General features: G+C 41.8%; 1 pseudogene; it reads right to left on the bottom strand.

Annotated features, from left to right (window-relative positions):
* Positions 1-1,084: 1,084 nt before the first annotated feature.
* Positions 1,085-15,782, bottom strand: part of LOC103001474 (eukaryotic translation initiation factor 5-like) — a 50,171-nt pseudogene continuing 35,473 nt past the window's right edge.

The raw sequence follows: 15,782 nt of genomic DNA, 5'->3' as shown, positions 1-15,782 counted from the left end.
GGTGGGGGTGGTGGTGTGATGAATTGGGAGATTGGGATTGACATGTATACACTGATGTGTGTAGAATGGATGACTAATAAGAACCTGCTGTATAAAAAAAGAAATAAAATTCAAAAAAAGAGAAATGTACCAATTCATGAAAATCTATCTATATGTATACACTAGCAATAAATAATCTGAAAAAAATTATGAAAACAATTCCATTTTAAATGTCAACATTAATATTTAGGAATATATTTAATCAAGATACAAGACTTGTTTTTATGTATGCACAGTTGTCTGTATGTTCAAAATTACTGGAAAGTAAATTACTTTTCAAAACACCATGTCAATACCATGCCGGAAAAGCAGAGAAAACATCAAACTTCATATAGTAGCCAGCCTTACCCAGATCCAGTTCACCCAAAGTCCACAAGTAATTTAGAGGCACTGTGGGAAGATTATATTAGGAGCCACTTTCCTCCGTGTTGTGGATGACCTGGATGTGGTAGAAACAGTAGGATTTTTGAATCCCCAAAGTTTCAGTTTTCTCTCAGTATAAAGCAAGAGCTACATACACATAATAAAATGTTTATATGTTAATGTAATAATTCCCCTGGCTCATCCAACGTGCAATGCACATGACTTCAAAGACTACAATTTGGGGCAAGTATAGAAGAAATGAAAAAAAACAATTCAAGTTTCAAAACCTGTTCTTAAAATTATTTATAGAACACTCAGGTCATTTTAACATCTCAGTAAGATAAAGGTGTTGCACTGTCATTTGATTATCAGTCCACCTTGGCATGGGAAGAATGTACATTACCACATGCCAATCTGAGGGACTAGAAATAAGACTTTAAAAGTAGTACATTTCTTAATGATTAAGGTATTGATAAGTTTATGTTCACGTTCTGCTGAGACCTCTTTATAGTCTCAGCACCTAACAATATCTAACAGGCTCCAATAATCCTATCAGATTAAATGATGGTGCAACATTTTTTAAAGGAGCCAATTATTTCAGCTTACTTAAATCATTCAGAGCCAAAAATCTGAAGAACGACCAAAATCAAATCTTTATTTTTATAACTGTATAAATGTGATTCGAATGTGTCCACCACTAAATTTTCAAAAAGAAACATGCTGTAAATAAGCAAACTGCATCTGCTCACTGATATGTGTATGGACTCCCTAGATGTCCTGTTGGGTTTAAATACAGACCACTCACAGCAATACATTTTTAGTAGAAAGTGTAGCATGACGTTAAGCCATTTTAGCTTTTGCCACATACATGTTGCACTTTTGGCTGATGATGCAGAAAGATTCTCAGCATTACACTGTTAAGCTGGGCTGCACCCACCCCTTTAAATGGCATCAATATCAATGTCATCGTCCTTGTTGTCAGACTTTAGAGCTTCAACTTTCGGTACAATGGCAGTCTTTGAATACACCACCTCAATATTCTCATCTTCATCATCATCTTCACCATTGGAAGATTCTTCCTCTACTTCCTTCAACCATTTTATGAAAGGTTCCGCTTTGACATGAATCTCTTTGGCAAGTTCTTTTGAGACATATTTCTTAGAGGCCTTTTCTGACCAGCTAATGATGACTTCTTCCTCCAAAAGGTCTGCATCATACATCTCCTTCAAGATATGTGGAATCTTGGAGCTGAGCTGAGCTTGATGCATTGCTACCACACACTCCAAGCCATGAAAAAGGTACCGTTGAGCTTTTTTGTTGTTGTGACAAAATCGTAAGAAATGGTGCCTGTATTTCTTAATTTGTTCTGATTTTCTCATTAAAAAGAACTTCAGTCAAAACAAGAGGGCCCATGGCTTTTACATCCAGTCTTTCTGCTTCAGCTACAATTTGTCAGATGAGTCGATAACACCCTCTTCTTTCTTTTTCTTAACAAAATCAAACAGGATATTGACACGCTCTTCAGCAGTCCTTTCCAAATCATCACTGAGGGTTAAAACTTTCACATGGTCACTGATTTCATCCATTCTTCGCCTTTGAGCTTCCTCTGTTGTATCCTCCCCCCAATCATCATCTTCCTCTTCTTCCACAGCATGCGGAGGACTGATTTCATTGATGGGGTGGGGGGGGTGGTGTCTCACTGCTGGACACGGAGCCATTTTCCTTGTCTTTGCCCTTTCTATTTTTCTTTTCCTTCTCTTTCTTTCCTGTACCACTGTCACTATTCTCAAGTGGGTTTTTGAGAATGAATGTGCAGAGTTTATGATGTGTGTCAAGCATGCCTCGATAGCCACAGGTTTTACAAGAATTACCTATTGTTTGTTTCTTTGGATTGACGTGCAGATCTGTTTCAGGATTCTCACACTCAGGACAGAGAACAAATTTTTTAATGAATCCATCCAACATGTCTTGCAGCTTATTCACCTCATGAGATCCACTGACAATGTAACGGTCATTCTTAACATCAAACTGGGTCTGTGCTCCCAGTTCACAACCAAAATATTTGGTGGGATACATTGGAGGCCGATTAAGCACTTTGGCTATGTCAACCATGTTGACTATAACTGTCTTGATTCCATTTCCTTTGCCCTCAACCTTAGCAATCAGACGGGGCATCTTGTAGCGATAGAACTGGTCTGACACGCTATGGTTGACGATGACAGACATTTTGGCTTATTACCGGCTTTATTAATAAGATGAAGAGATCTTTGATTGCAACTTTTTGGTATCCTCTGTCTAGAGAAGAAGGGATGACATAAACGACTGCAAGAGTTCTCCGTCTCTGACATGAAAAATTTTTCGCCACTGAGGCTGTAAGCTTCTTGCTTGTATGCTATGTTTCCCCAATACAGGTACCAGTGGCTGCGCAACAGCTCGTTTTCGTCAAATATAAAGACATAAACCCAACACTGCTCGCCGGGGACTGGGATGAAGTGAGGCACACGCGAACCCGAGTCCAAGGAGCAGCGGCGGAGGCAGCAGCGGCAGCGCCGCAAGCAGCGGGGAGGGGCTGTCCCAGCGACGTCCGGGGTCCACACCCTTCAGTGCCTGGGGCCTGGCGACCTGGCGCGGAGAGAAGGCGCAGTGAGCCGCGGGTGTCAGGGCGCCTTCCCCACCAGCCAGTGGCCCGCAGGGGTCGAGGAGGTGGGGAGAATGGGGGATGGGGCACGGGGCTCCCGTCCCTCCACCAGACTCCTATTCATTTAAATTTATGAATAAATTTAACCAAGGACGTGAAAGACATGCACTTGGAAAACTTCAAGACATTGATGAAGAAATTGAAAAAGACACAAATAAATGGAAAGATATCCTGTTCTCATGGAATAGAAGAATTAACGTTAAGATTTCCATTCTACCCAAAGCAATGTACATAGTGAATGCAATCCCTACCAAATTCCAATGGTACTTTTTACAGAAACAGAGCAAATCATCCTAATATTTGTATGGAACCACAGAGGACCCCAATTAGCCAAAGCGATCCTCAGAAAGGAGAACAGGCCGGAGGCATCTCGCTCCTTGACGTCACACTACAGTACGAAGCCACAGTCACCAAAAGTGTGGACCTGGCACAAAACAGGCACGTGGGCAACAGGAACAGAACAGAGGGCCCAGAATTAAACCCACGCAGATGGGGTCTGTTAATTTATGACAAACGGGACAAGGACACACCAAGGGGAAGGACAGTCCCCACAATAAGCAGTGCTGGGAAAAATGGACACCACGTAAGTCATGCCGGTTACACTGCCCACAAAACTGACGAAAACCCAGTTTTCAACATGAAGCCCTTCCTGGGTCGTATGAAGATGGACCGCACCTCAGAAGTCAGTCACACACAGGAAGCTTCTCCTCATTGTTCTCTCACCTTTTCCTCCCCGGTCGCCAGGAAACCCAGCTCCGGTCTGCATGGACGCAGTCCTGTGTTGTTCTGAAGCCAAAAGCCAGCGAGCCCTAAGGAGACTGAGCTGCTGTTGGCAGAGACGCTGACCCGAGGCATCCCAGGCCCAAGCGGTGCCTGAGGAAACAGAATTCCTTTCAGCCGCGCAGAGCCAAGTACCAGGTGGAATGCGCATGCCCCGTGGGTCAGCGAGGCGGGCTTGGCCCCCCTGTGGACAGTCCCAGAACAGCAGGCCGCGCCTCACTCACAGTTCACTGGTGACAGTGCTCCCTGCAGGCAGAACTGCTGAATCCATTAAACTGGAAATTCAAACTGAAATGGAGATAACACCCCACAACTTTCTTAAAAATAGTTAAGGAACAATTAATTGGAAACCGCATGGAATGAAATGAATGTAGATGCAAACTTAACAACTTACACAAAATTCACTCAAAATTATTAATAGAAAAATTTTAAATACAAAACTATTCAAAATTATAGAAGAAAACACAGAAGAAAACTGACAGGAGCTTGGGTTTGGTCACATAGATCATGAGCTCCAAGTTTTAACAAAAAACACAAAAAGGCAATCTACAAAGAAAAACAAGGAACATCATGGACTTCGTAAAATTAAAGATTTCTACTCTGTGAAAGGCCTTATTCAGAAAATCAGAAGACAAGCCACAGACTGGGAAAAATATTTGTAAACACATATCTAACAAAGGATTTGTTTCAAAATATACAAAGAACTCTAACACAAACAACCCCATTAAAAATAGGGAAAGCTCTGAATAAACACCTGATCAAAGAATTACACAGATGGTACACAAAACCATGCCCATGACCAGGGGCAGAGAAACAATGGTCCAGCTCAAGTCCTTAAGTCATGTGTGACCCTAGACTAGTCCTGTCCTTCCTGGAGGCCTCAGAGAGATGGAGAGGGAGGAAGGGAAAGAGGGCCAGTTACGCTTAAACCTAACTCTAACCCTGAACACTCTCGCCACTTTCGTTCGAAGGTCTAGGAAGTCCTAGCCATACTAATTAGATGAGAAAAAGAAATAAAAGGAATCTAATGGCAGAGGAAAAAGTAAAACTGTCACTGTTTGTAGATGACATGATACTCTGTAGAAGAGCCTGAAGAAGACACCCCAAAACAGATAGGACCCATTGGAAAATTCAGTTAAGTTGCAGGATAGAAAATTAATCTACAGAAATCGGTTGCATTTCTATACACTCACAACAAACTATCAGAATGAGAAATTAAGAAAACAACTCCACTGGCAATAACATTAACAAAAATAAAATGCCTAAGGGTTACATCTAAACCAGGTGGTAAAAGACCTGTACTCAGAAAACTGGAAGACCTTGATGAAAGAAATTGAAGACCACACAAACAAATGGAAAAATATGCTGTGCTAATGGATTTGAACAATTCGTATTGTTAAAATGATTCCACACCTCACAGCAATCTAAAGATTCAATACCATTCCTATCCTATCAAAATACCAATGGGATCATTTGGAGAACTAAAACAAAGAATTCTTAAATGTGTATGGAAACACAAAAGAACCTGAAAAGTCAATACAACCTTAAGAGAAGCACAAACCTGGACATATTACGCTCCCTGATTTCAAACTATACTACAAACCTAGAATCATCAGAACAATATGGTATTGGCACCAAAGAAACACACAGAGATCCATGGAACAGAACTGAGAGCACAGAAATAAACCCACACTTTATGGTCAGTTCATCTATGACAGAGGAGGTGAGAATATACAATGGGGAAAAGATAGCCTCTTCAATAACAGTGTTGGGAAAACTGGACAGCTACATGCACGAGAATCAAACTGGAATCCTTTCTCATACCATCTATAAAAACCTCAAAATGAATCAAATACTTCAATGTAAGACCTGAAGCCATAAGACTCCTAGAAGAAAACATATGCATTATGCTCTCTGACATCAGACTTAGCAATATTTTTGGGATCTGTCTCCTTAAGCAAGGGAAACAAAAGCAAAAGCCAATGGGACTCCATCCAACTGAAAAGCTTTCCAACGGCAAAGGAAACCATCCACAAAATGAAAAGGCAGCTTACTGAATGTGAGAAAATATTTGCAAACAATATATCTGGTAAGGGGTTCATATCCAAAATAGACCAAAAACTCACACAACTCAACCTCCAAAAAACAAAAACCAATTAAAAAATTGGCAGAAGATCAAGCATTTTTCCAAAGAATATATACAGATGGCCAACAGACACATGAAAGGATAAACAATATCACTTATCATCACGGAAATGCACACCCAAACCACAATGAGATTATCACCTCACACCTGAAAGAATGGCTATCATCCAAAAGACAACAAATAACAAGTACTGGCAAAGATGTGGAGAAAAGGGAACCCTCATGCATTTTGTTGGGAATGTTCATTGGTACAGCCACTATGGAAAACAGTATGGAGGTTCCTCAAAAAATTAAAAGCACTACCATATGATGCAGGAATTACACCAGGCCACCACTCTGATTCCACCCAGGTAACCCTATGTCCCCTCCTTGTATGTGTGGACATAGGGGGTTTATGTGGAGTGGGTCTACTTCAAGCAAGAGCAGGTCAGAAGCCTGGTGGGCCGGTCATATCCACACCCCAGGTCAAAGCTGGCTGTGTGGGATGTGGAGAGCTGGGGCAGCGCCCTTTTGCCTGAGGTTTATCCCAAGCCCTCTAGAGGCATCCCTTTCCTCCCAGGTGGATATCTGAGCAGACACAGGTCTGTGCCTGATCTGGAAGCAGAAGGTCTAGTGGGCAGAAGAAACAGCAATAAGATAAAGGCCTGGCAGGGCTCTGATACATCCAGGCCAGGCTGGCTGCTGGTCACTGTCATTGCAGAGCCCCACCCCACAGAGCCACGAGGAGCTTGATGGTGATACTTAATCCATCTCCCCAAGTGAGGGGCCACTGCACCACACTGCCAAAGAGGGCCAACGCAGCCTCCTGGTGAGTGTCCACGGAGGGTTCTCCAGAACCAGGACCCAGAGGTGAATGGGAAAGGCCTCCTGCCCGCATACCACCCAAGCCATTCTCCAGCATCCCATCCTGGGCTTACGTGCAGCTCAGCACATCCAGCTCTGACCTGGAACTCTATGTCAACCTTCCCCTGAGTCAGCTGGAGGACCTGGAGCCCACCAAGGCAGAGACCAAAGGTGAGAAGGCCGGGGGTGGGTGCATGTGAGTGTGTGAGAGGGGTGAGTTCTGGGCCACACAGGAAGGAGTACCCAGAGGCTGGTGTTGGGCCAGGAGCAAAGACTGGCCCCAGACCACCCATCTGGTGGACTGCAGTCTGAGAAGTTCCTGGGCTGGGACTTCTCTGGAAGTCTCTGGGAAGATTTCTGTCCTTGGAAAAGGACATGGAAAGGCAGGCATACGGGTAATCTTTTCTTCTCTCACAGCTCCAGCTGGAGACCCAGAGCCAGGTCAAAATTCACCACCCCTGCAGGGAGAGCATGCACCAGCTCTTGCAGGAGACCCAAAGCCATTTCAGAAACCACCACACACCCAGGCAGAGCTGGCTCTGCAACCACCACTGCTGTCAACTCCTGATCTACACCATCAACCCACTCCCCCACCCAAAATTTACTTTCCTTCCCCTGTAGTCATTTGTGTTTGTGTGTTTTGTAATTTTATTTTTTTCCCCACATTTATGGCATCCCATCCTTTATGTTTTACGTGTGAAATGATAAAATTTAAACTTTTTCTATTTTAAATTGTGCAATTAAGTATTCACAACGCTGTGCAAATATCACCACTGAATAGTTTCAGACTATTTAATTCCCCCCAAATAAAACCCTGTATCCAAAGCACACACTCCCCATTCTTCCCTTCCCCAGCCTCTCACAACCCCTAATCCTCTTCCTTTACCTGTTTCTTTACCTATTCTGGATGTTTCTTATAAATGAAACTATACAAAAGGTGACTTTTTGTGTCTGCCTACATATTTTAAGAGGGGACTAGTGAATTTTTATTTTTTTTAAATTTGAAATAGCATTTTTGTTATTTGAAAGGGAAATCCAGATGGATTAAAGATGAGAGGTATAAAACGAAGCCCTTTTAGTAAATATATGCAGAATCTCGGGGTAGACACTGTTCTAAGTGTGACACCTAAGCCGGAAGACAGAAGGGAAATGCTTACCTCCTCCTGTGGCATTAGTCTAAAACCATGGATTTTTACGACCCAACAAGTAAATCATGATATATTCAAATATAGTTATTTACGATATGGGAATGTCATAGGGTGGAATAGAGAATGTGACAAATAATCTGATTTAGGAATGTATGAAAAAAACTCACTGTTAGTGGTGGGGCAAAAGGTACTTGACCTAGTTAACTATGGAAAAGAATGGAATCTGTGGAACAAAGGCAAACTGTGCCATACGTAAATACTGGACTCTGTAAGTTCTTTCCATGGCGTTAGTAGCTAACAATACTGAAACTACTATATCTGTACTAAGCTGGAATGGAGCAAGCAATAAATTCAATGAATGACAAATGTTGGAAGCCAGGTTTCTTACCATTGGAGTGGGAAGTTACAGATAAGCAAAGGCAGATGGTTACAATACTCGTGTAATAATGGACAGATTACATTTCCTCAACTTTAAAAAATTTTGTGCATCAAAAGGTGCTATCAGAAAGTGAAAACACAACCCACAGAACGGAAGAAAATATGTGCACATGATATATCTGACAGGAGTCTGTCCTTCAGAATACATCAAGAACTTTTACAAATCTTCCACAAAAAGACAACCCAAATTTTAAAATGGAAAAGGACTTGAGCACACCTTTCTCCAGACAAGAAACAAAGATGGTCAACAAGCACATAAAAAGATGTGTACAAAGATAAAAAGAAACCCACAAGATGGAATTATGTCAGAGGAAAGCAGGAGCCAATAGAAAGAGCTCTCAATAGCCAAAGCAGGAATGAATTGAGCAGCCAAATACTGCACTGCTGGATTATGACCAAAAGCTTAAAATAACTTTCTGGGTGGGGTGTCCACACTGGTAAAAAGAAATGATTAGATAGTGTTTTGTTGTTTTTTAATGAGTACTGTTGAATAGAAATCTCCTACGTTTAAGTATTCCAAATAGCTGATGTAGATATTCAGCCATTCATTAAGGAGGTGGGGCTAACTCCCCTCTCCTGAAGTGTGAGTGCCGCATAGTGACTTCATCCTGAAGAATACGCAAAGTATGGACTTGGGGAAAAAGTAACTTCACAGTGCGGAAGATATGACAAAAACTACCTCAGCCAGGAGGGCAAAGTTAACATGAACAGTGTTGCTTTGATGTATGTTCCTATGATATAAGGTAATGAGAAAGCACTTTACCTCTGTGATACGCTTCCTTAAAACCCATGACCCCATTCTAATCACAAGAAAAACGTCAAGTAAATCCCAGTGCAGGACAGTCTACAAAATACCTGACTAGTCCTCCTCAACACTACCTAGGTCACTGAGAGAAGGATAGTGTGAGAAAATGTCAAAGCCAGAAAGATCCTAAAGTGACATGATGACTCAATGCCATGTGATACCCTGGATGGGATCCTAGGACAGAAAAAAGGGAGAACGAAGGGAACCCGAATAAAATATGGATTTTAGTTTGTAGTAAGGTATCCATATTTGTTCATTAACTGTGACAATTCTGTAGAAAACGAATGAAAGGTGAAATTAAAGGTCAAATACAACAAGCTATTGCATCAAACTATAAATCTAGGATAAAACAGTGATTTCCTAACACTATACAAACAAAATGAACCGTAAAATATGGAAAATACAAGCAGACCAATTAACCATGCTATGACCCTTTCTCCCTGCTAGTTCTCCTCTCGTTCTGGGGTTTTCCTCTCCTGGGGCATAGAAGAACAGGGATAGAGTTGTTTGGCAGCTCCCCTTAGATCTGACCCCACTCAGTGTCTTCATCTTCCCCAGACATGCCCCATCCAATGAGGACACCATGCCAGAAGGAGTCTCAGGAATCACTGATCCTGATGAGTCAGGACTTTTTGGATTACAAGGGACTAGACGTACTAACTCAAGTAAAATAAATTAACATTATTTTAAATGATAGAAATAAATTAATACAAGAGACAAGTTAAAGAGTGGGTTTGGAAGTGTCAGGTCCAATGGCTCACGTTCTTGTAGTATGACCTGGTCCCTCTCCGAACATCAGTCCTGCTGAATGCCTTGGGGTGGTCCCATTCACGGGCACAGTCTCTCTCCCTGCATCCAGGGCCACCAGCAACTCCAAGATGACACCCACACAACACCCATTCTACCAGGAAGGGTTTCTCCTTCCCTAGGGTTCTATGAAAACTCATGACTTTGAATGCCTTTGGCCTGGCTTGGGTCACATTCTCATCCTTGAACCGATCACAGCAAGCAGAGGATGAAAAATGGGATTGGCTAGATGTGGATCATATACCCATCTTCTAGGTGAGTGGAATATAAGGTCAGCCCCCTGAAACTGTTTGGACTGGAAGCAGGTGAGATGTAGTTCCAAAAGGAAAGCTGAGGTGCTGCAGTTGGACATGAGGACAGATGCTGGCTCAGCAAAAGCGGCAGATTCCATATCACTGACAGTCCACTGCATGGCACAGAATCGGAAGCAGAAAGTAGTAAGGGATTCACTTAGGGTCAGGGGCTGTAGCCACCCATCCGCTGCTCCCGCTATCCTCCCATGACAGCAAAAAGTTCTTCCATTTGCTGAAAAGCAAGGTTGATGATGATGGTAAACACAAGGATCCTGCCTTGGTCACCGGGTCCTTGCATCACAGAGACTGGCCCAGAATAGCCTGTGTGCTCTCAGAAGGCACGCGGACCTCGTTCTTGTTCCCGGGAGGTGGTTGCCCAGGATGCATATGCCTGCCCCCGGCCACATTAATCACCCATCCTCGAAGAACAATACTGCTCACTTTTCCAGTCTCTTCTCCTGCCTTTACAAAGAGCAGGTACCAAATGCTAGGGTGGTAAAGAAATTATTGCTCAATGAAGTACTGGGAGGCTCAAGGATTATTCAATACCATGGAATTCATAATCAGCAGGCTTTCCAAAGGCCACATGGGTGTGTATATGACTCTCTAATAACATGCAGCCCCTGTGAAACTGCCTCTTGGGAGGCCCAGCTGCTCCCATAGCTTTGATTCTTAACGAGTATGAATGTCAAAAGTTTGTAACAACTGGAAGGCCAAAGGACTGCAGGGCCACGGTCTTTTGTATGGTTTTTGTGGCCAGGGCCACATTCAACATTTGGAGGGTTATTACCTCTCTCGGCAGGCTAAGAGGCTGTGAGGGAGAGGGCCCTTTTCTCAACCACATGGATGTTGGGAACATAAACATGCCAAGGGGCTGTCTATGCTGCCCAGGTGGTTGTTCAATTGCCCAGCGGCAGGTGCAGCTCAGTAACTGGCCACAGGGGCTTGACAGAGCCCAGGCTGGGCTGAGCTGGAGAACCACAGATGCCTGCCTGGATGGTCAGAGGTCAAGGGTTATCCTGTCTGAGACCTGATTTTCTACTGATGCCCGCTCAGATGGGACAAAGGATTCATGAAGTCCCAGAAGGGCCCCAGCTGCCCTCAAGAAGGCAGCACCTGAGGGTCAGCCGGTCACTGCACCCAGTCCTGTGTAAATCTGCACGTCTTCAGAGTGCCCTCGTGTCAGAGCTGTGCTGGAGCCTGGGACTGCCCAGGCAGAGTGGGGCTGGCACCACCCCTCTCAGGCAGGAGGGAGGGAAGAGAGAAACCCTACATGACTTCTGATGGCCTCCACAGCCCCTGACTGAGATTGAGGTCGATTTGAAACAGAGACAGTACAGACATTTCATTCGTCTCCCAAGAGCCCAGGACTGAGGGGAAGACAAACAATGATACAGCTCACCTACCTGACTCATGTGTGACCTTGGGAGAATTCTGTCCATCCTGGAGGCTTCAGAGAGATGGAGAGGGACAAGGAGGGTGAGAACAGGTTATCCTTTAACCTAACTCTAACCCTCACCCTAACCCTAACATCCTAACCTATAACCCTAACCCTTTACCCTGTTACCCTAAACCTAACAATCCTAACCTTGGATCCTAGACCCTCGATCCTGACACCTCAACTCTAATCCCTGACCCTGACCCTTTAACCATCACCCTAAAGCCTGACACTGACTCTAAGCACAGACCTTAACCCTAGCAAAGTGGATGCCAAGGGATGACTCTATAATCTCTCAAATAAACCAAGGGAATAAATCCTCATGACCTTGCATTTAGCAGTGGTTTCTTCAATCTGACATCAAAGCTTAAGCAATGAATAAAATATAGATACACTGGGTTTCCTCAAAGTTAATAATTTTATCACATCAAAACTGCTATCCAGAAAGTAAGACAGTCCACAGAATGGAAGAAAATATTTGCACATGATATATCTATCTACTAAGAGTCTGTTATCCAGAACATATCAAGAAACTCATCAACAGAAACACAAAGAACTCAATTTTTAAAATGCACAAAGGACCTGATCAGACTCTTCTCCAGACAAGACATGCAAATGGTCAACAGGACATGAAAAGATGTCAAACATCAGTAGTCATGATGGAAATGCAAATTCGTACCATAATGCAATACCCCTTCAAACACACAATTGTTATAGTCAAGAAAAATTAAAAATAATGAATATTGGCAACAATGTAGAGCAAATGGAACTTTTAAACATTGTGGAAATGTAAAATGGTGCAGCCTACGTGAACAATACTTTGACATTTCTTCAAAAAGATAAATGTACTGGGTTGGCCAAAAAGTGCCTTCGGTTTTTAAGTAAAAATAAAAGACACATTTTTCATTTTCACCAAGAACTTTATTGAACAACATATTTACCCTTTCGTTTCACTAGCTTCTGCCCTTTTTCAGGCAACCTCATAATTCTATCTTCCCAAAACTTTTTATCTTTTTGAGCAAAGAACTGTTCCTGGTGCCTTTTACAGTCTTCCACGGAACTGAAATTTTTTCCATCAAGAGAATTTTGTAAAGACCAAAATAAATGGAAATCTGAAGGTGCAATGTCTGGTGAATATGGCAGATGAATCAGAACTTCCCAGCCAAGCTGTAACAGTTTTTGCCTGGTCATCAAAGAAACATGAGGTCTTGCATTATCTTGATGGAAGATTATACATTTTCTATTGACTAATTCCGGACACTTTTCGTCCAGTGCTGCTTTCAGTTGGTCTAACTGGGAGCAGTACTTGTTGGAATTAATCATTTGGTTTTCCGGAAGGAGCTCATAATCGAGGACTCCCTTCCAATCCCACCATATACACAACATCACCTTCTTTGGATGACGACCGGCCTTTGGTGTGGTTGGTGGTGGTTCATTTTGCTTGCCCCACAATCTCTTCCATTCCACATTATTGTACAGTATTCACTTTTCATCACCTGTCACTATCTGTTCAAAATGGAACGTTTTCATTGCATTTAAGTAGAGAATCGCATGCGGAAATTCACTTAACTTATGTGGAACCCAAACATCAAAGCAATTAATAAAATCAAGCTGGTGCAAATGATTTTCAGTGCTTGATTTGGATATTTTGAGTGTGTTGGCTATCTCCCATGTGGTATAATGTTGATTGTTCTCAATTAATTTCTCCATTTGATTACTATCAACTTCAACTGGTCTACCCGACCATGGAGCATCGTCCAGCGAGAAATCTTCAGCATGAAACTTTGCAAACCACTTTTGACACGTTCAATCAGTCACAGCACAAATCCATACACTGCACAAACCTTTTTTTGCATTTCGGTTGCATTTTTACCTTTCTTGAAATAATAAAGCATAATATGCCAAAAATGTCGCCTTTTTTCATCTTCAATATTAAAATGGCTATACAAAAATTCACCAACTTTGATTAAGTCTTTTGCTAAATGCACGCTGATATGACAGCCATCACAAAGAATCTCACAAAATTGTTTTGAATGAAGTTAAAGACAACTAAGGGCTACTTAGAGCCATCTTACGGAAAGAGCCGAACAAACTTTTTGGCCAACCCAATTATTACGATAGGGTTCAACAACTACACTCCTAGGTACAGACACCAAAGAATTGAAAACAAGTGTTCAAACAAAAACTTGTACACAAATATTCATAGCAGCACTGTTCATAATAGCCAAAAGGTAGAAACAATTAAAATGTCCATCAATAGATGAATAAACAAAATGTGGTACATCCATAAACTACCATATTATTCTGCCATATAAATGAATAGAGTAAAATGGTGCAGCCACTGTGAAAATAATATGGCAGCTCCTTAAAAAGTTACACTCCGAGTTAACATATGATCCATCAATTCCACTTTGGGGCATTTACTCAAAATATTTGAAAGCAGGGACTGGAACAGGTATTTGTACATTCATATTCATAGCAGCATCATTCACAATAATAAAAGGTGGAAGCAACCCAGGTGTCCATTGATGGATAAATGGATAAACAGAATGTGGTATATACACAAAGGAATATTATTTAGCCTTGAAAACTAAGGAAATTCTGACACATGCTACTATGTGGATGAACCTTGAACTTACTATACTAAATGAAATAAGTCAGTCACGGAAGAACAAATTCTATGGTTCCACTTACATAAGGTATCTAGGGGAGTCAAATTCAAAGACAGAAGGAATGTGGTTGCAGGAGCTGAGAGGAGTCAGTGTTCAATGGATACAGTTTCACTTGGGGAAAATGAAAAAGTTCAGGAGATGAGTGGTGAGGATATTTTTATAACGATGTAGATGCAGTGAGTGCCACAGAACTGTACACATCAAATGGCTTAAATGGTAAATGTTATGTGTTTTTATTCGCAGTGGAAAAAATGAAGTACTGATACATGCTACAACATGGAGGAATGCTGACAACACCCTAAGTGAAAGAAGCCATACAGATATCATACTCATCCTGTGCTTTAAAGCCATCAAGGTTTTGAACATGAGGGAAAGTCACAGTCAAGGTTTCAGAAAAAAAAAAGAAAACTGGGTCACAATGAAAAAGATATTTCCATAGAGTTGGGGCAGGTGGTGAAAGTTGAAGTGGACCTATGGATCAGATTATTATAAGAAATTATAATCCTCCTCATTTGGTGGTTAAAAGTGCTTGTTCCCTGGGAGTGTATCCATGTTTTGGGTAAAACACACTGAAGTGTTTTGTGTGAAGTGGCAAATGTGAGTACTTTGTAATGCTATGGAAAATTTTCTATACATTTGAAATTACTGTAAAATAAACTACTTTTCAAAGCAACTGTGTCAATAAAAGGACAGAAATGTAGAGAAGACAACAATCTTTGTATAGAGGCCAAGCCCTACCCAGATCCTGCTCACCCAAAGTGATGATGTAATTAGCCACTGTAAAATTTCATATGTTTTTAAGGGGCAGTGTGGGAAGATTATAATAGTAGCCACCCTATCTTGGGTGTTGTAGCTGAGCTGGATGTGGTAGAAACAGTGGGATTTCTAATTCCAGTTTCCTGTATTAAATCACCAAAAAACTGTCAGAACCAATAAATGAATTCAGTAAAGCTGCAGGATACAAAATCAATACACTAAAAACACTTGTGTTTCTATACACTAATAATGAACCATCAGAGACAGAAATTAAGAAAACAATCCCATTTCCAATAACAACAAAAGAACCAAATACCTAGGAATGAATTTAACCCAAGACGTGAAACAGCTGCACACTGAAAACCTTACAACATCAATGAAGAAATTGAAGATGCAAAGAAATGGAAAGATATCCTGTGCTTATGGATGGAAAGACTTAGTAGTGCTAAAATGTTCATTCTACCCAAAACAGCATACACATTTAATGCACATCCTACCAAAATTCCAATGGAATTTTTCACAGAAGCTGAACAAACAATCCTGACATTTGTATGGAA

This window comes from Balaenoptera acutorostrata, chromosome 16 (genome assembly GCF_949987535.1).
Source record: "Balaenoptera acutorostrata chromosome 16, mBalAcu1.1, whole genome shotgun sequence".
Classification (NCBI taxonomy): Eukaryota; Metazoa; Chordata; class Mammalia; order Artiodactyla; family Balaenopteridae; genus Balaenoptera; species Balaenoptera acutorostrata.
The sequence above is the reverse complement of the archived record's forward strand: the minus strand, read 5'-3'. Positions and strand labels throughout refer to the sequence as shown.